Raw genomic sequence first — 16,119 nt, 5'->3', positions numbered from 1 at the left:
TAAACTCTGGGGGGCACATTTTTAGAGTTTCAGTTCACTTCCAAAATCTCAGTCTTTTTTGATCTTGGCATATTAAATATAGCTATTTTTATTTTTTCTCTTTCCTATTTTTAAAAATTTAAATTTTAGTTAGTTAACATACAGTGCAGTATTGATTGCAGGAGTAGAAGTCAATGATTCAGCACTTACATACAACACCCAGTGCTCATCACAAATGCCCCCCTTAGTACCCATCACCCATATAGCCCATCTCCCACCCACCTCCCTCTGTCAACCCATAGTTTGTTCTCTATCATTAAGAGCCTCAGCTTGTTTCCCCCTCTTCTCTTCCCCCCCTTCCCATATGTTCATTTGTTTTGTTTCTTAAATTATAATATGGCTATTTTTAACTCTGTGCTGGATGGAGCCTCAGTGGGTCTATTTCTGTTTTCTCTTGTTTATCTAGGTTTCCATTCATGTCTCCTCTTGTGTACTTGGCTATTTTGGCTGTGAAATGTTTTCACAGAAATTTGCTTCTATGGCAGCAAGGGGCTGTAGCAATCCAATTGCATGATTAAGCTGATTTGAACCAGTGATTCACTCCCTGTGAAAGTCAGTTGACTCCCAGTTCACCCTTACTTCTGTAAGGTAGCCTATTTAAGTATCACTTCAAAGCCCAAATGGTTTACCAGGCTTATTCCTCAACGCTTTGTGATTTCAATTCCACCCCCCCCCCCCCCCCGCTCCAGCTTCACAAGCCTGTCAAAAATATGAATTTCTCAACTTCTCAGTCACTTCTTCCAGAATTGGTAAAGGTTCTATAGGAAAAGTTCCCTAACTGCCAAGCTTATGTCTGTGATTTGTCTTCTTCTGGAACTTGGCCCTGTAATTCTTAATTAACTTGTTGGTTCTCCAATGCCTTCAAGGAATTTTTTTTTCTAACATTTTGTCCAGGGTTTTTGTTTTTGTTGTTGTTTTCAGTGGGAGCGTTTGTTCAAATTACCCAGTCTACCATGCCAGAAGTGAAGAACCTGATCTTTTAAAAATGTAAGTCAAATGATGACACTGAAATTCTCTATAAATAGAATAAAAGTCCAGTGACTTCACGGTGGTCTAGAAGATCCTGTGCATTCTGGCTCCAGGCTACTGCTCCAACTTTATCGCCTACAACTCTCAAATAACTTTGCATAAATCTAAGGATCAACTCAATATAACCTTCTAAGGTAAAAAGGCCATGTGACACGTTTATTTTAGACCCCCCCCATAACGTTTAGCATATTATCCAAGCAATATATCAATTTTGATTAAATTTGAACATCTGCTTAAAAATAAAGATTGCCCAAAATAGTGGCTTAAACTAGACAGCTTATTTCCCACTTACATGGAAGAAGTCTGGAGATAGGCAGTGCAAGGGTGGGATGAAGGCAGCAAGTACCAGGGACCCAGGCTTTTTCTATCTTGTCGCATGAATCTACATGGCTTTAAGTCCCAAGGTTCATTCGTGGCCTAAGATGGTGCTAAAGTTCCTGACAGGAGGGTTCAGGAGGAAAAGGGAAGTATAAGAATGCCCCTCAATTTTAGCAGACTTTTCAGACGACATAACACTTCTGCTGTCTTCTGATCACCTAGCTGGTCATGTAGCTTCACCTGGCTACAAGCGCAACTCAGAAATGTAGACTTTTATCTGGGAAACAGTGGGCCAAGCTAAAAAAATTGGCGTGCTTTTAGTAAAGAAGGGTAAATAAGACACTGGTATGTCACTAGCAATGTCTGCCACAAACACTAAGAACATTTTTTCCTAAAATTTCTTGGGTTGTCTCTTTTTCTTGACTTGATCACCTCCACGACTGCTCATAGCCTAATTCATTCAATGCTTACATCATTAAAGTACATGATTTCAACCTCCCAAAGATTGCATGCAAAATCCTATCATTGAAACTTCTCTATCAAGCAAAACAATTTGTCCTCTTTTTCTTATGCAAACATAGAAATATCATCTCTTTAATAAAAATCCTTTTTGCTAAAATGAGAGACGGTAAAGTTTCTCCAGAATACCCAGAATTGTCAATCACATGTCTCCAGTGAGTTTACTCTGGTTTACTGAATGCGAGTGTTTCCCTTAATTAACCCACATCTATAGTTAATTTATATAGTGTGAGTGCCACTGCCTTAGTCCATTTCGGCTGCCATAACAAAATAACTGACTCGGTGGCTTATAAACAACAAATTTTTATTTCGTATAGTTCTGGCGGCCAGGAAGCCTACGATAAAAATACCAGAAGATTCAGTGCCTGGTGAGGATCTGCTTTCTGGTTTGTAAATGGCCATCTCTTTGCTGTGTCCTTCTGTGGAGGAAGGGGTAACATATGTCTCTGGGGTCTCTTTTATCAGGGTACTAATCTCATGCATGGGGGGGGGGGGTCCACCTTCATGACCTAATCACCTCCTAAAGGCCCTACCTCCAAATCCCTTTTGGGATTAGGTTTCAATATGAGTTTTGTGGGAGACACAACCATTGAGCCTATAGCAGGCATTGTCTGTGACACTCTAATTAATATGTTTTTTGGTACCAATACTTTCTATATTGGATTTTGATTAATGCGTCTTTCCCACTTGAAAGTAACCTCTAAGCAGGAGGAAGCACGTCTGTTTTGTTCCCATTCTTGGCATCTAGCATGGTGTGTGGGGCATAGTAGATGTTCATTAAATATTTGTTGGAAGAATGAGGAATTTATTTATTTTTTTTTAATTTTTTTTTCAACGTTTTTTATTTATTTTTGGGACAGAGAGAGACAAAGCATGAACGGGGGAGGGGCAGAGAGAGAGGGAGACACAGAATCGGAAACAGGCTCCAGGCTCTGAGCCATCAGCCCAGAGCCCGACGTGGGGCTCGAACTCATGGACCGTGAGATCGTGACCTGGCTGAAGTCAGACGCTTAACCGACTGCGCCACCCAGGCGCCCCTGGAAGAATGAGGAATTTAACCTTTACTGCATACCCATTATATGCCAGGTAGTATGGTAAATATTTTTCAATTATAATTTTATTGACTTGTTGTAACAACCAAATGTGATGAGAACTATATCCCACTTCACAGATGAGATCAAGGAAGCTTGAGGAAGATAAATAATTAAGCCAAGTTCACAAAGAAAGATGCAGATCTGAGGTCTGACCGGTAACCTCTGTCTCCATCGTAAATGATCATTTTACTCTGGCACATTTATGTCAGCCAGGTGAGCTGTTCCCTGGCTTCCTCTGATAACAGGTTGACTGATTTCATGATAAGATGGAAATAGTAAATATTAGATTAATATCCTTCCAATCACAAATTCCTGAAGCCTCCTTGCATTAATTAAAGGAATTCATTTATAACAATTAAATTAGAAGCACAATGGTAGGCAGCTGAGTGAGTTACTGGCTTAAAAGGGATACATTCCGGAATATGTTTTCAAAAATCAATGTGGACATTGATTTGATTGATCCCTACTCAGCTAACACCACTGCCCACAAGAATCAGTTGTTTAGGTGATATAATTTTGATAGTAGGATCTCTAGGAAAAAAGCAAGAATGATGACAAAAATTTCAGCTACAATAAGAGATGAACTTTAAAGGATAAGGAAAAGGCAAGAAAGACAGAAAGAGCTAAAGGAAAAAAGAAGAGAGGGAAACATACAAAAGAGCAGAAAACATACAAAACAGTGAAATGGAAAGGGATGGGGATTGGCACACATTTGTTTTGTTGTTGCTGTTCTGGGTTTACTTCCCTTAGCTGCTCAGCTTTCAGTCCCCATTCTTTCAATAATAGCATCTCCATTTACTTTTTGGTAATTCCATCCTCACTTTTGGATATGCCATCTGGTGGGACTGTGGTTCAGAAACTCTGTTTTCCTCCAGCCCCCGAACGGAGCGAAGAGTTGAACCTAGTTAAGCCAGTCAGATTCTCTCTTCCTGGACTCAGAATCCTTTTTTTCAGATGCAGCAGTTGAGAAGTTCATGGTGTGAAGACGCATGTAAGCTGTCTGGGTCTGTCCTTTCCACTACTGGGTCTTTCGCCTCCTCTCCTCAATCCTTGGAGCTTCCCCAATTTCCCCCCCAAAATTCCTTTCTTGCGTAAGTTTACCAGAGCAGCTACCATTGCTTGCAATCAAAGAACGCTAGCTGAAACAGTCGAGGCAGAAGATAAGTGGAAATAAATGCTGAAATTAAGATTTGGGATGCGATCCACTGAGAATCTATTTTTGGTTCCTGAAACAGTAGGTATTGGGGACAAACCTAGCTTAAACCTGGAACAGAGTGCATATTAGTGTTCACTCATTTCAGATCTCTAGGAGCAAATATAACTCACACTGTAAAGTAGCACAGGGTTTCCAAAAGGTGAGAGTAATATTCTTTTTCAAGGATAACCTATTGTAGAAGTGACATCACAGTTGGGGTACGGAAAGAGTTTGTGTTTTTTTCTATATAGTTTTTTTCTATATAAGATCTTTGTGTCTTTGATAATTTCACATCTTTGACATGACTAAAGGATTTTTCCATTCAAATCAACCTCCTTCAACTTGGCCAGTCTCTTCTTCCTCCCCTCCCCCCCGCCCCAACTTGCCCCGTGGGATTCTTTCTTTTCACTGCCAAGGATTAAATTCTCTTGTGAAAGCCTTCAAGGCAATAGACATCTGTACTGGAAAGGAGATACAAAACTGTCCAAAAAGAGAGGAGCACTTCCAAAGCTTAGGGGAGAAAATAACTGAACTCTTATTCATCTTGGGGAAAAAATCTGGTTTCAAACTGAGTTTTTTATTGACTTTTCTGCTGTTGTTGTAAAAAAGGATCATCGTTTATGTTGAATAAGAAAAGGTTATTGTTCTCCTTTACCAAAGATGCTAAGTTTGCGTGTTTTGAACATCAAACCAACATCGCCATAGAGAATGGCTTGCTGCCAATATCTGGTGAGCAGGCCAGACTTTCAGCACGACCCAGTTATTCCAGTTCTGTGTTGGTGCGCGAGCAATTCCAGAGAGAAGGCTGAATTAGAATTCAGCCCTAATCCTGCTTGGGATGCTGGCCTTATTGGGTCTTAGCTTGATGGTCAGAAGACAATCCCACAGCATTCCAGTAGCACAGATCCATGGCTCCCTCCTCAAGCCACGTGCACGAAAGGCACCATGCTGCTGGCAATGGGCAAACATCAGATGTAATGAGCACAAATAATAATTGTACACCCACGGTATACAATACAGACCTTAACAATTCCCTTGTTATTTTTTCAGTTCTAGTCTCTCTGCCCTTATAAATATCTGACATTACTATTACATTCTGGCAATTGATGTGTGGAGTCATACGTTGTGCCAAACGGAATTGATTGTCAGTTTAGATATGATAAGGAGGATCATGCAGGAATGATACATTATCCAAACTCTGCCCTTTCAACTTTACTCAGCGGTTTAGTCTATTAATCCAACAACGCATGGGAAGCCTGAGGCTGGATATGAGCGGATATGATTCAATGCACAAGAACTGAGCTCTAGGGGCTCCTGGGTGGCTCGGTTGGTTGAGTGCCTGACTCTTGATTTTGGCTCAGATAGTGATCCCAGGGTTGTAGGATCCAAGCCCCAGGTGGGGTTCCATGCTCATCGTGGAGCCTGCTCGGGATTCTCTCTCTCTCTCCTGCTTCCCCTCCCCTGGTTCGCACACTCTTTCTCTAGATACCTAAAAAAAAAAAAAAAAAAAAAAAAAAAAAAATTTAAAAAGAACTGAGCTCTAGATATTAAGTTTTAGAAAATAGCCCCTTGAGGCGCCTGGGTGGCGCAGTCGGTTAAGCGTCCGACTTCAGCCAGGTCACGATCTCGCGGTCCGTGAGTTCGAGCCCCGCGTCGGGCTCTGGGCTGATGGCTCCGAGCCTGGGGCCTGTTTCCGATTCTGTGTCTCCCTCTCTCTCTGCCCCTCCCCCGTTCATGCTCTGTCTCTCTCTGTCCCAAAAATAAATAAACGTTGAAAAAAAAAATTAAAAAAAAAAAATAGCCCCTTGAAAAGGTCTCCTCTTTATGTTTATTTGCCATGGGAAATGGTGTTTTTGCTCCATGTGCAAATTTAGCTTGGGGGGAAACTCACATAGGTGATGATGTCAGGTCTCCCAAATGCTAGATGACTGACCCCTTCAGTAAAAGAACCTAAGGGTTCTTTGCTTTTCTCTCTCAAAGATAAGTAAACACTTAAAAAAAATTTTTTTTAATTGCTCATAATCTCACCACTAAGTGATGACTGTCAATATTTTGGTCTAGTTTTTTAAAAATTTAATCTAACTAAAGCATATAAATGTTCATTTAGTTGGGGTCACATCGTATATGCAATGTTGAATCTTGCTTTCTTTTTTTTTTTTTTTTAACTTTGTAAATGAACATTTCTCCATGTCATAAGAACATTTCTTTATAACCACCACACACACCTATTATAAAAACATAATGATTAAAGAGATCAAGGAGAAGTCACAAAACTGAAGGGGAAAAAAGTAAACAATCTAAAAGTTGGAGATGGAGGAATGATTGTTCTAATTACCAACTCGCAGATCCTAAACGTTATGGAGGAGGATGTTCAAGGAAGGAATCAGAAACTGGTACAAAAGGAATGAAACAGCTTTGATAAATGTATAAAATAATGAAAAGATAGTTGTTAGCAAAGATGTAATGTGTAATATTTAAATAACCAAGAAGACAATCGCTATTGTGCAGTATCAGATTACATTGGTAAGATTAATTAACATAGTTTTATGAAATAATAAAAGGGAAATGCAGAGATTTTAAAAAGATGCCTAGAGAAAATATGCACAAAGGAGCTCTTTAATTGTAAGATATTACAGTATTCTTTTTTTTTTTTTAATTTTTTTTTCAACGTTTATTTATTTTTGGGACAGAGAGAGACAGAGCATGAACGGGGGAGGGGCAGAGAGAGAGGGAGACACAGAATCGGAAACAGGCTCCAGGCTCTGAGCCATCAGCCCAGAGCCCGACGCGGGGCTCGAACTCACGGACCGCGAGATCGTGACCTGGCTGAAGTCGGACGCTTAACCGACTGCGCCACCCGGGCGCCCCGATATTACAGTATTCTTAACATGGCACTGCAGGTTCTGACATTAGGTTCCATTTGTGAGCTTTAGTGAGGTGTTAGGAAAAGAGGTCAACAGTATGTTAAAGGCAGAACTGTCTAATTCCTCTCCACCCCTGCCAAAGATTATTCTCAAGGACACGAAAAAATTGTGGTATGGGGCGCCTGGGTGGCTCAGTCGGTTAAGTGTCCGACTTCAGGTCATGATCTCATGGTCCGTGGGTTTGAGCCCCGAGTTGGGCTCTGTGCTGACAGCTCAGAGCCTGGAGCCCGCTTCAGATTCTGTCTGTCTGTCTGTCTGTCTGTCTGTCTCTCTCTGCTCCTCCCCCACTCATGCTCTGTCTATCCCCTTCTCTCAAAACCGAATAAGTATTAAAAAAAATATTTTTAAGAAAAAATGTGGTAGTATATGACCTCTACCAAACTATTTTGTATTCACTGGAGATCGATCCCGATACCACCAGCCCCTCCCTTTGCTTCAGAGATCTCTCCTACTTCCCAATTACAACCAGGGGGTGGGCTAGAGCTGGGAAGACAGGGCCTTGGAGAAAATTGTGGCTTATTGCAAAGATGATGGGCTGTGGAGTCAGACATAAGTTGAATTCCGATCCAAGAGTTGTCACTTGCAACTCTGTCACCTAGACAAGGGACTCAGGGGTTCCCTTCCCCCTTGATACAGTGGAGATAATAAAATCTGTTTCTTATAGGATGTTAAATAAAAGTTGGTTGTTGTTAGTTCTACTTCATTTTTATTTACCCATATATTTCAGTTCTCCCCCCACACACATTTTTTTGACCATGGAATCATAGCTCATTTCGACAGCAATTCTGGTTTCTTATTCATTTTTTATCATTAGTCCCCTGAACTTGTGCTATGATAAGCCAGAAAAATTCCTTTCATCCCAGTACTTGTCATTTGATGTTTAATAAAGCTTATAGGTGGCACTCATAATATTCTTTAAACATTCATTAAACAAAAATTCCCTCAATAAATTTTTTATTGAGAGCCTAATATGTGCTAAGCACTAAGCCACATGATATAGCTAGAAATTAATAAATCCAGCTGGTTAAGAAAGTCAGAGAGACAATGTCTAAATATATTTAGAAAAAATGTATAATAGAGGCGGCTAGTAAAAATTGGATTCTCGGTGTAATGTAAGTTAACGGCAATGTTGATTTAATTTCAGGAAACTTTCTGATAGGATAAGAATATGAATTAAGAAATTGGAAAGGTAGGGGCACCTGGGTGGGGAAGGGGCAGAGAGAGGGGGACTGAGAATCCAAAGATCTGAAGTGGGTTCTGCAGTGACAGAAGAGAGTCTGACGTGAGGCTGGAACTCAATAACCGTGAGATCACAACCAGAGCCAAAGCCAGATGCTCAACCAACTGAGCCACCCAGGCGCCCCATTAAAAAACTAAAAATAGAATTACCATATAATCCAGCTATCTCACTTGTATGTGTATGTCCAAAAGAATTCAGAGGATCTTAAAGAGATATTTACATACCCATGGTTCATTGCAGCACTATTCACGATAGTCAAGAGGAGGGAGCAACACAAATACCCATCAACAGATGAGAGAATTAAGAAAATGTGGAATATACCTACAGGGGAATATTACTCAGCCTTAAAAAAGAAAAAGGAGGGAAATCTTGTCACACACTACAACATGGATGAACCAGGAGGATGTTATGCTAAGTGAGTCAGAAAAGAATACTGTATGATTCCACACATAGGAAATGTCTAAAGTAGTCAAAATCATAAAAACAGAGAATAGCAAGGTGGTTACTAAGAGCTGGGAGAAATTGGGTAGCAGAATTAGTGTTTGGCGGGTACAGAGTTTCAGTTTTGTAAGATGAAAATGTTCTAGAGATCTATGGCACAACAGTATGAAAATACTTAACACTACTGAAACATACCCTTAAAAATGGTTAAGATGGCAAATTTAAGGCTATGTGTTATATGTAAGTGATGACTCACTAAATTCTACTCTTGAAAACATTATTTAAAAAAATGTTTAATGTTTATTCATTTTTGAGAGAGAGAGAGAGCATGACCTGGGGGAGGGGAAGAGAGTGAGGGAGACACAGAATCTGAAACAGGCTCCAGGCTCCAGATTCTCAGCACAGTGCCCAATGCAGAGCCTGAACCCACAAACTGCAAAATCATGACCTGAGCCAAAGTTGGACGCCCAGCTGACTGAGCCACCCAGGTGCCCCTCTACTCTTGAAATAATTATTACATTCTATACTAACTAACTTGAAATTTTTTTAAGTTTACTTTTCAAGAGAGAGAGCAAGCAAGCAGGGGAGGGGCAGGGTAGAAGGAGAGGGAGAATTGCAAGCAGGCTCTGTACTGCCAGCACAGAGCCCTATGTGGGGCTTGAACCCACAAACTGTGAGATCATGACCCAAGACGAAATCAAGAGTCAGACGACCAACCAACTGAGCCATCCAGGCACCCCATATGTGTTAACTAACTTGAATTTAAATAAAATTGAAGAATTAAAAATAATTTGGGAAAATTTCTACCAGCAATATAACTGGAAAAGAGAAATGAATTCATACATAATAATAAGAAAACTTTTATAGAAAGTTTGGGCAAAACTTGCACAGAAACAGTAAACAGATTAATCCATTCACAGAACATGAATTAGTGACTCAAATTTTTTGAAAAAAAAAAAAAAAAAAAACAACAAAACTTCAACCTCACAGATAGTCTAAGAAATGCAAATTTAAATAAAGAAATGCCTATTTATTTATTAAAAGTTTATTTATTTTGAGAGAGAGAGGCAGAGAGAAAAGGAGAGAGAGAATCCCAAGTAAGCTCCATGCTGCCAGAGAAGAGCCCAGCAAGGGGCTTGATCCCACAAACCATGAGATCATGACCTGAGCCAAAACCAAGAGTCTGATGCTTAACTAACTGGGCTACCCAGGAGCCCCAAGAGATGCCTTTTAAAAAGATATCTTTGAAATTAACAATGATTTTTAAAAGACCACAATTCCGTTTGGCAAGACAGGCCCTCGTGCCCTGCTGGTGAGAATATAAGACAATTTACACTTTTTTATATTAATTGTGTCTTGCTTGTAGTAACAAGTTACTGTAATACTTAGCAGCTCAAAGCAATAAACATCTATCATTTCACATTTTCTGTGGATCAGGGACCTAGGGACTGCTTAACCTGCTGCTTAGGAAGGGCAGTCCGTAGCTGGACGTGGTCACTGCCAGCTCAACTCGGGCAGGAGAAACTACTTTTATCTCACTCTTGAGATTGTTGGCCAGGATCAGTGGGTCATGCCTATTGGCCAACAACCTCAGTTCCTGGCCGTGTGGACTTCTCCATAGGCTGCCAGTCTGTCCCCACAATATGGCAGCTGGGTTCTCTCAGGGCTAGTGACCCTAGAGGAAGAGTGACCAAGACAAGCTATAGTTTCTTTTATTATTTTTTTATTAAAAAATTTTTGTTTAATGTTTATTTTTGAGAGAGAAAAAAAGAGAGAGCGAGCAAGCAGGGGAGGGGCAGAGAGAGGGGGACACAGAATCTCAAGCAGGCTCCAAACTCTGAGCTGTCAGCACAGAGTCTGATGGGGGGGCTCCATGAGATCATGACCAGAACCCAACTCAGATGCTTAACCGACTGAGCCACCCAGGCACCCTTCTATAGTTTTTTTTATAACCTAACCTTGCAGGTGACCTATCTTTGCTCTGCTGTATTCTTTTGGTCAGACAGACCAATCTTGGTAAATGTGGATAAGGACTACGTAAAGGTATGAAGACCAGGAGGCAGGGATCATTGGGGGCCTTCTTGAAGGCTAGGTGTCACATTTCTTTAATTTGTCAATATTTAAGAGTTTATACCTTTAATCCAATGATATTAGGTAATTACATTTCTAGCAATGTATTCTAAGAAAGGAATCATGTATGTGGCCAAATAATATGCCTAAGCGTGTATACCATTTTTATAATAGTATGATATGGAAATGACTTAAATATGTAATAATCAAGAATGTATTTATCAAATAAATGATAATACTATATGATGGATTATGTATCCATCAAAAGTGGTGATTTTGAAGAATTTTTCATATCATGGGGAAATTATAATATGCTTATTTTTGAAAGGCAGGGCATAAACATTTGTATATAATATGACAATTATGTGAAAATTATAATAATTATGTTTAAAAGATGATTAGGCATATTCTAGTACAGTGAGAAGATAGAACAATATATATGCTATTCCTGGCCTCCCCTCTCCCCCAGAAAAGCTAAACCTGGATCTAATTATGAAGGAACAATCAAACAAGTCTAACTTTTGGGATGTAGTGAAAAATGACTGGTCTGCCTGCAATCTTCAAAAATGTCAGTGTCAAAAAAAAAAAAAAAAAAAGAAAAGAAAAGAAAAGAAAAGAAAAGAAAAGAAAAGAAAAGAAAAGAAAAAGGCCAGGGAATTGTTTCAGATTAAAGGAGGGTGTGATGAATTTTTCTCAATTGACTTGGATTATTATTATTATTATTTTTAGTTTTATAACATTAATGGGACAATAACTGGGAAAATTTGAATGTGGGCTTTATATTAGATAATAGCAGTGTCAACATTAAATTTCCTGAGCATGATCATAGTGTTATGATTACAGGGAAGAATGTTGTTGTACTTAAGAGATGCATGTTGAAGTCTTTAGGGTTGACGTGTCATGTAACTTTCCTGTATGTGTGTGTGTGTGTGTGTGTGTGTGTGTGTGTGTGTGTGTGAGAGAGAGAGAGAGAGAGAGAGAGAGAGAGAGAGATAATGAGTTATTCTAAGAAAAAGTAAATGTGGCAAGATGTTTACGATTGGTAAATCTATGTGGAGTATAAGGTGTTTATCTTACTATTCTTGCAACTTTTCAAATAGTTTGAAAGTTGAAGAAAATAATATTTAAAAGTTAAATGCAACATTAGAAAGGATTGAGGTAGTAAGAGAGGCTTTATTTTATTCTAAAATTAACATAAAATTTTATACTTGTCTGTAGTTCTCTATATTCAGTATTTTAATATGCTGAGCCTATTATTTTTACAATTGGCAGATAATAAAAGTTGTATAAAAAGGATTTTTTACTTAAGTTTTTGTATGTGATTCTTTAATTCTTTAAATGGCTTTATTTAATATTGTATATAACAAATTAAAAAAAATTTTTTAATGTTTATTTATTTCTGAGACAAAGAGAGACAGAGCATGAGAGGGGGAGGGGCAGAGAGAGAGGGAGACACAGAATCAGAAGCAGACTCCAGGCTCTGAGCTGTCAGCACAGAGCCCTACACGGGGCTCCGACTCACAAACTGTGAGATCATGACCTGAGCCGAAGTCCGTTGCTCAACCGACTGAGCCACCCAGGCACCCTCAGAAATATTACCTTGAAACTGAAATAAGATGATTTCAGTTTGCAGACAACATACAGAACAACCACATTTGCTGGTTGTAAAAGATGTAGGTTAACAGCAGGGATAACCCTTAATGCATCATGCTTATGATACAAAATGTCCAAGAAAAGGCAAAAATATAGACACAGAAAGTAGAGTAGTGGTGCTTAGGGTTGAAAGTGAGAATGATGAGTGACTGTAAATGGGAATGAAATTTCTTCTTGGGTTGATGGAAATGTCCTAGTGGTAATTAATGGTTGTACAACCTTGTAAATATACTAAAATTCATTGAATTCCACACTTAAGACAGGTGAGGGGCACCTGGGTGGTGCAGTGGGTTGACCATCCAACTCTTGATTATGGTTCAAGTCATGATCCTGGGGTCATGGGATCGAGCCCCACATTGGGCTCCTCGCTGAGCTTGGAGCCTGCTTGTGATTTTCTCTCTCTTGCCCTCTGTCCTGCCTCCACTTGCATGCATGTGTGTGTGTGTGCATACTCTCTCTCAAATAATAAAAAAATGTTAAAAAATGTTAAAAACAGGTGAATTTATGGTATATGAATGATAGCTCAGTTGTTTAAAAGATATAGTTTATTTATTTTTAATGTTTATTTATTTTTGAGAGACAGAGAGAGACAGAGTGTGAGCAGGGGAGGAGCAGAGAGAGAGAAAGAGAAAGACACAGAATCTGAGGAGGCTCCAGGCTCCGAGCTGTCAGCACAGAGCCCAACGCAGGGCTCGAACTCACAAGTGGTGAGATCATGACCTGAGCCGCAGTCAGACGCTTAACCAACTGAGCCACCCAGGCGCCCTAAAAAGATATAGTTTAAAAGACTTTAGCCAGATGAAACACAATCTCAATTTGAAGAGACATCAAAGGTATGAGAAGTTTACTAGAATTACCTGAGAAATAGCCAATAGAATTTTAACTGTTTCTATCCTTAGATTTTCCTTATTTTTATCAAGAGACACATCATTAGTTCAAACTTCCTGGAGGCATTTAGATGGAGAGAAACATCTGATTTACTGACTAATTCTCTAAAGCATACTTTTATAAATTTAAAGTTCACACAACGGCTAGAGTCAAGCTAGTAGTGGATCATAGATGACCTATTGCTTAATTAATGGATTGAGATGCTTTGTAATTACAATTTAAATTTTTCATTCTTCCAGCAATTGATTACTTAGTGTTTACTATGACCGGTTTTAGAGGCAACTGCCAACATATAATTGTGATATAAGAAGTGATGGTGAAGGTAAATATTTAATTTTTTTAATGTTTATTTTTGAGAGAGAGAGGGGGGAAGAGAAAGAGATATCATGAATGGGGGATGGGCAAAGGTAAATATTTTAAAATGCTCTGTGGAGTCAGGTTTATATGCTTAATTTCTAAGCATATCCTTCTTCTTTTTTTTTTAAATAGTTAATACCAATGTAAATTTGCTCTCAGTCCATGAATCACGATGAATGCAGTATGAATGACCGAGATTTCACTGTGTTCACAAAAGTGTTACTGAGGTTATTCTTGGTAAATCTAAATGACTATATAAAATATTAGTTAAAATATTAGTTAAAATATTAGTTAAAATATTTGCACAATGAGATATCAGCTCCCATTAGTCAGAATGGCTAGAAACAAAAAGGCTAGAAATAACAAGTGTTGGTGAGGATGTGGAGAAAAGGTAAGCCTTGTGCACTGTTGGTGGAAATGTAAATTAGTGCAGCCGCTATGGAGAACAGTATACAGGTTCCTCAACAAAATAAAAATAGAAATACCATACAACCCAGTAATTCCATTTTTGGGGTATTTATCCAAAGAAAACAAAAACACTAATTTGAAAGCATAGATGCACTCCTATGTTTATTGCAGTATTATTACAATAAACAAGATACGGAAGTAACCTAAGTGTCCATTGGTAGATGAATGGATAAAGAAGTCATGGTGTATATACACCCCATGGAATAGTACTCAGCCTTAAAAAAAACGAGATCTTGCCATTCAGTGGGAATTATGCTAAGTGAAATAAGTCAGAGAAAGACAATACCATATGATTTCACTTATATGTGGAATCTAAAGAAGAAAATAAATGAACAAAAAAAAAAGAAACAGACTCATAAATAGAATAGATTGGTGATTGCCAGAGGAGAGAGAGGTAGAGGGAGGGGATAGGTGAAATAGGGAAGGGATTAAGAACTATAAACATCCAGTTATAACATAAATAAGTCATGGGGATGAAAGGTACAGCATAGGGATGTAATAACTTTATATGGTGACTGAGAGTAACTACACTTATCACAGTGAGCATTTTGTAACATATATAATTGTTGAATCACTATATGGTACACTTGAAGCTAACATAATATTATATGTTAACTATACTTCAAATAAAAAATATTTGACCAGAATTAGAAAATTATATGCTCATTCCAATTGTGCCAATTGGTTCTGAAGCACAGTAATAACTGGAAGCTTCTGCTAAGTCCTCTGGGAGCTGCCTCTTACTCAACCACTTACTAATTCCATACAGGCCTTGAGTGGCTTTGCATAAATGTGATAGGACAATGCCCTCCCTGACCCACTGGTATGGAGCACCATTAGAACAGGCTCTGTACGCATGCCTGTATAAAAATTCGGTGGTGGGCAGTGGATGTGATGTTCCATAGAACCACACTTGACCAATGGAGAATGGAAATTGGTAGATAAATGTGAACCTTTTTTGTCTCCTCGAAAGCATGCTTAAGCCTCCTCCATGAGAACCAACTCAATGATACATCCTCGTATTGGTTTTTCCTCTTTCCCTGTTTTACTCCCTTTCCCCCCAGCTGATATACCTGCCTCCTGGCTCTATTTTTTCAAATAAACTAACTGCATGCAAGCCTTGTCTCCCATTTGGGAGATACTCAGCCTAAGACATACAGGATATTTGATATATGCAATCTATAGTTCTTGTTAGTAAATTCTTGCTGAATAATTGACAATGTTGTACCAATAGATTTGTATTTTTCACTTGAATTGCGTCATTTGAGTAGTAGGGATTTTATAGAAAATGAACCCCTAATTCATTTTAGGAATTAATAGTAATACGAAATGATTCCCTAATGTACATTTGATGGCAGAGTCTTCAATGTAAGTTCTGGTTGTATCTGTCATTTAACTTGTATATCAGGGTCACTGTCATTAGGAAACTAGCTTACGCCTCAGAAGAAGACAGTAATCATATAAAATGATGTTCAGGAGTCCAGGTTCTATATGTTTGGGGTTCCTTTTTGTTTGAAGAAGGCGTGCCAGTTTCCACCCCCCTGCCAATTAAATAAAAATAAAGAGGCCAAGTCAGAGACAGAAGTGGTTTGTTTGTTTGTTTGTTTGTTTATTAAAATCTGTGTACCCAAAGTGGGGGTCAGACTCACAACCTATATATCAAGAGTCCCATGCTTTGCTGACTGAGCCAGCCAGATGCCCCCAGAAGTTAAATGCAAAGGGGTTTGGTTAAGAGTGGGTCTGCCTAATCTTCCAGAGACTTCTAGTTGCTCTTCAATCTACCACAGGCACCTGAGAGTTCTATATTAATTTTAAATTCTATCCCCATGCAGACTTTCTGAGCATTACTTCAGTACCCCTGAGTACTTGCTCCATTACTGACCC

At 39.0% G+C, this 16,119-nt stretch overlaps 1 long non-coding RNA gene across 3 annotated transcripts in view; it reads left to right on the top strand.

Moving 5' to 3' along the window:
* LOC147584761 (uncharacterized) overlaps window positions 1-16,119 on the top strand; it is a 103,108-nt gene that overhangs the window by 80,980 nt on the left and 6,009 nt on the right. The window contains exon 4 of one of the 3 annotated variants that reach the window (XR_015253042.1): window positions 961-1,026. The exons of the other annotated variants lie outside the window; for them this stretch is intronic. This is a non-coding gene — a long non-coding RNA (uncharacterized LOC147584761). The remainder of the gene's footprint in view (window positions 1-960; window positions 1,027-16,119) is intronic. 3 annotated transcript variants of the gene reach the window in all.

Source organism: Puma concolor, chromosome A1, assembly GCF_028749965.1.
Source record: "Puma concolor isolate L17-30 chromosome A1, mPumCon1.1.hap2, whole genome shotgun sequence".
Taxonomy (NCBI): Eukaryota; Metazoa; Chordata; class Mammalia; order Carnivora; family Felidae; genus Puma; species Puma concolor.
This window is presented reverse-complemented; position numbering and strand designations above follow the sequence as displayed.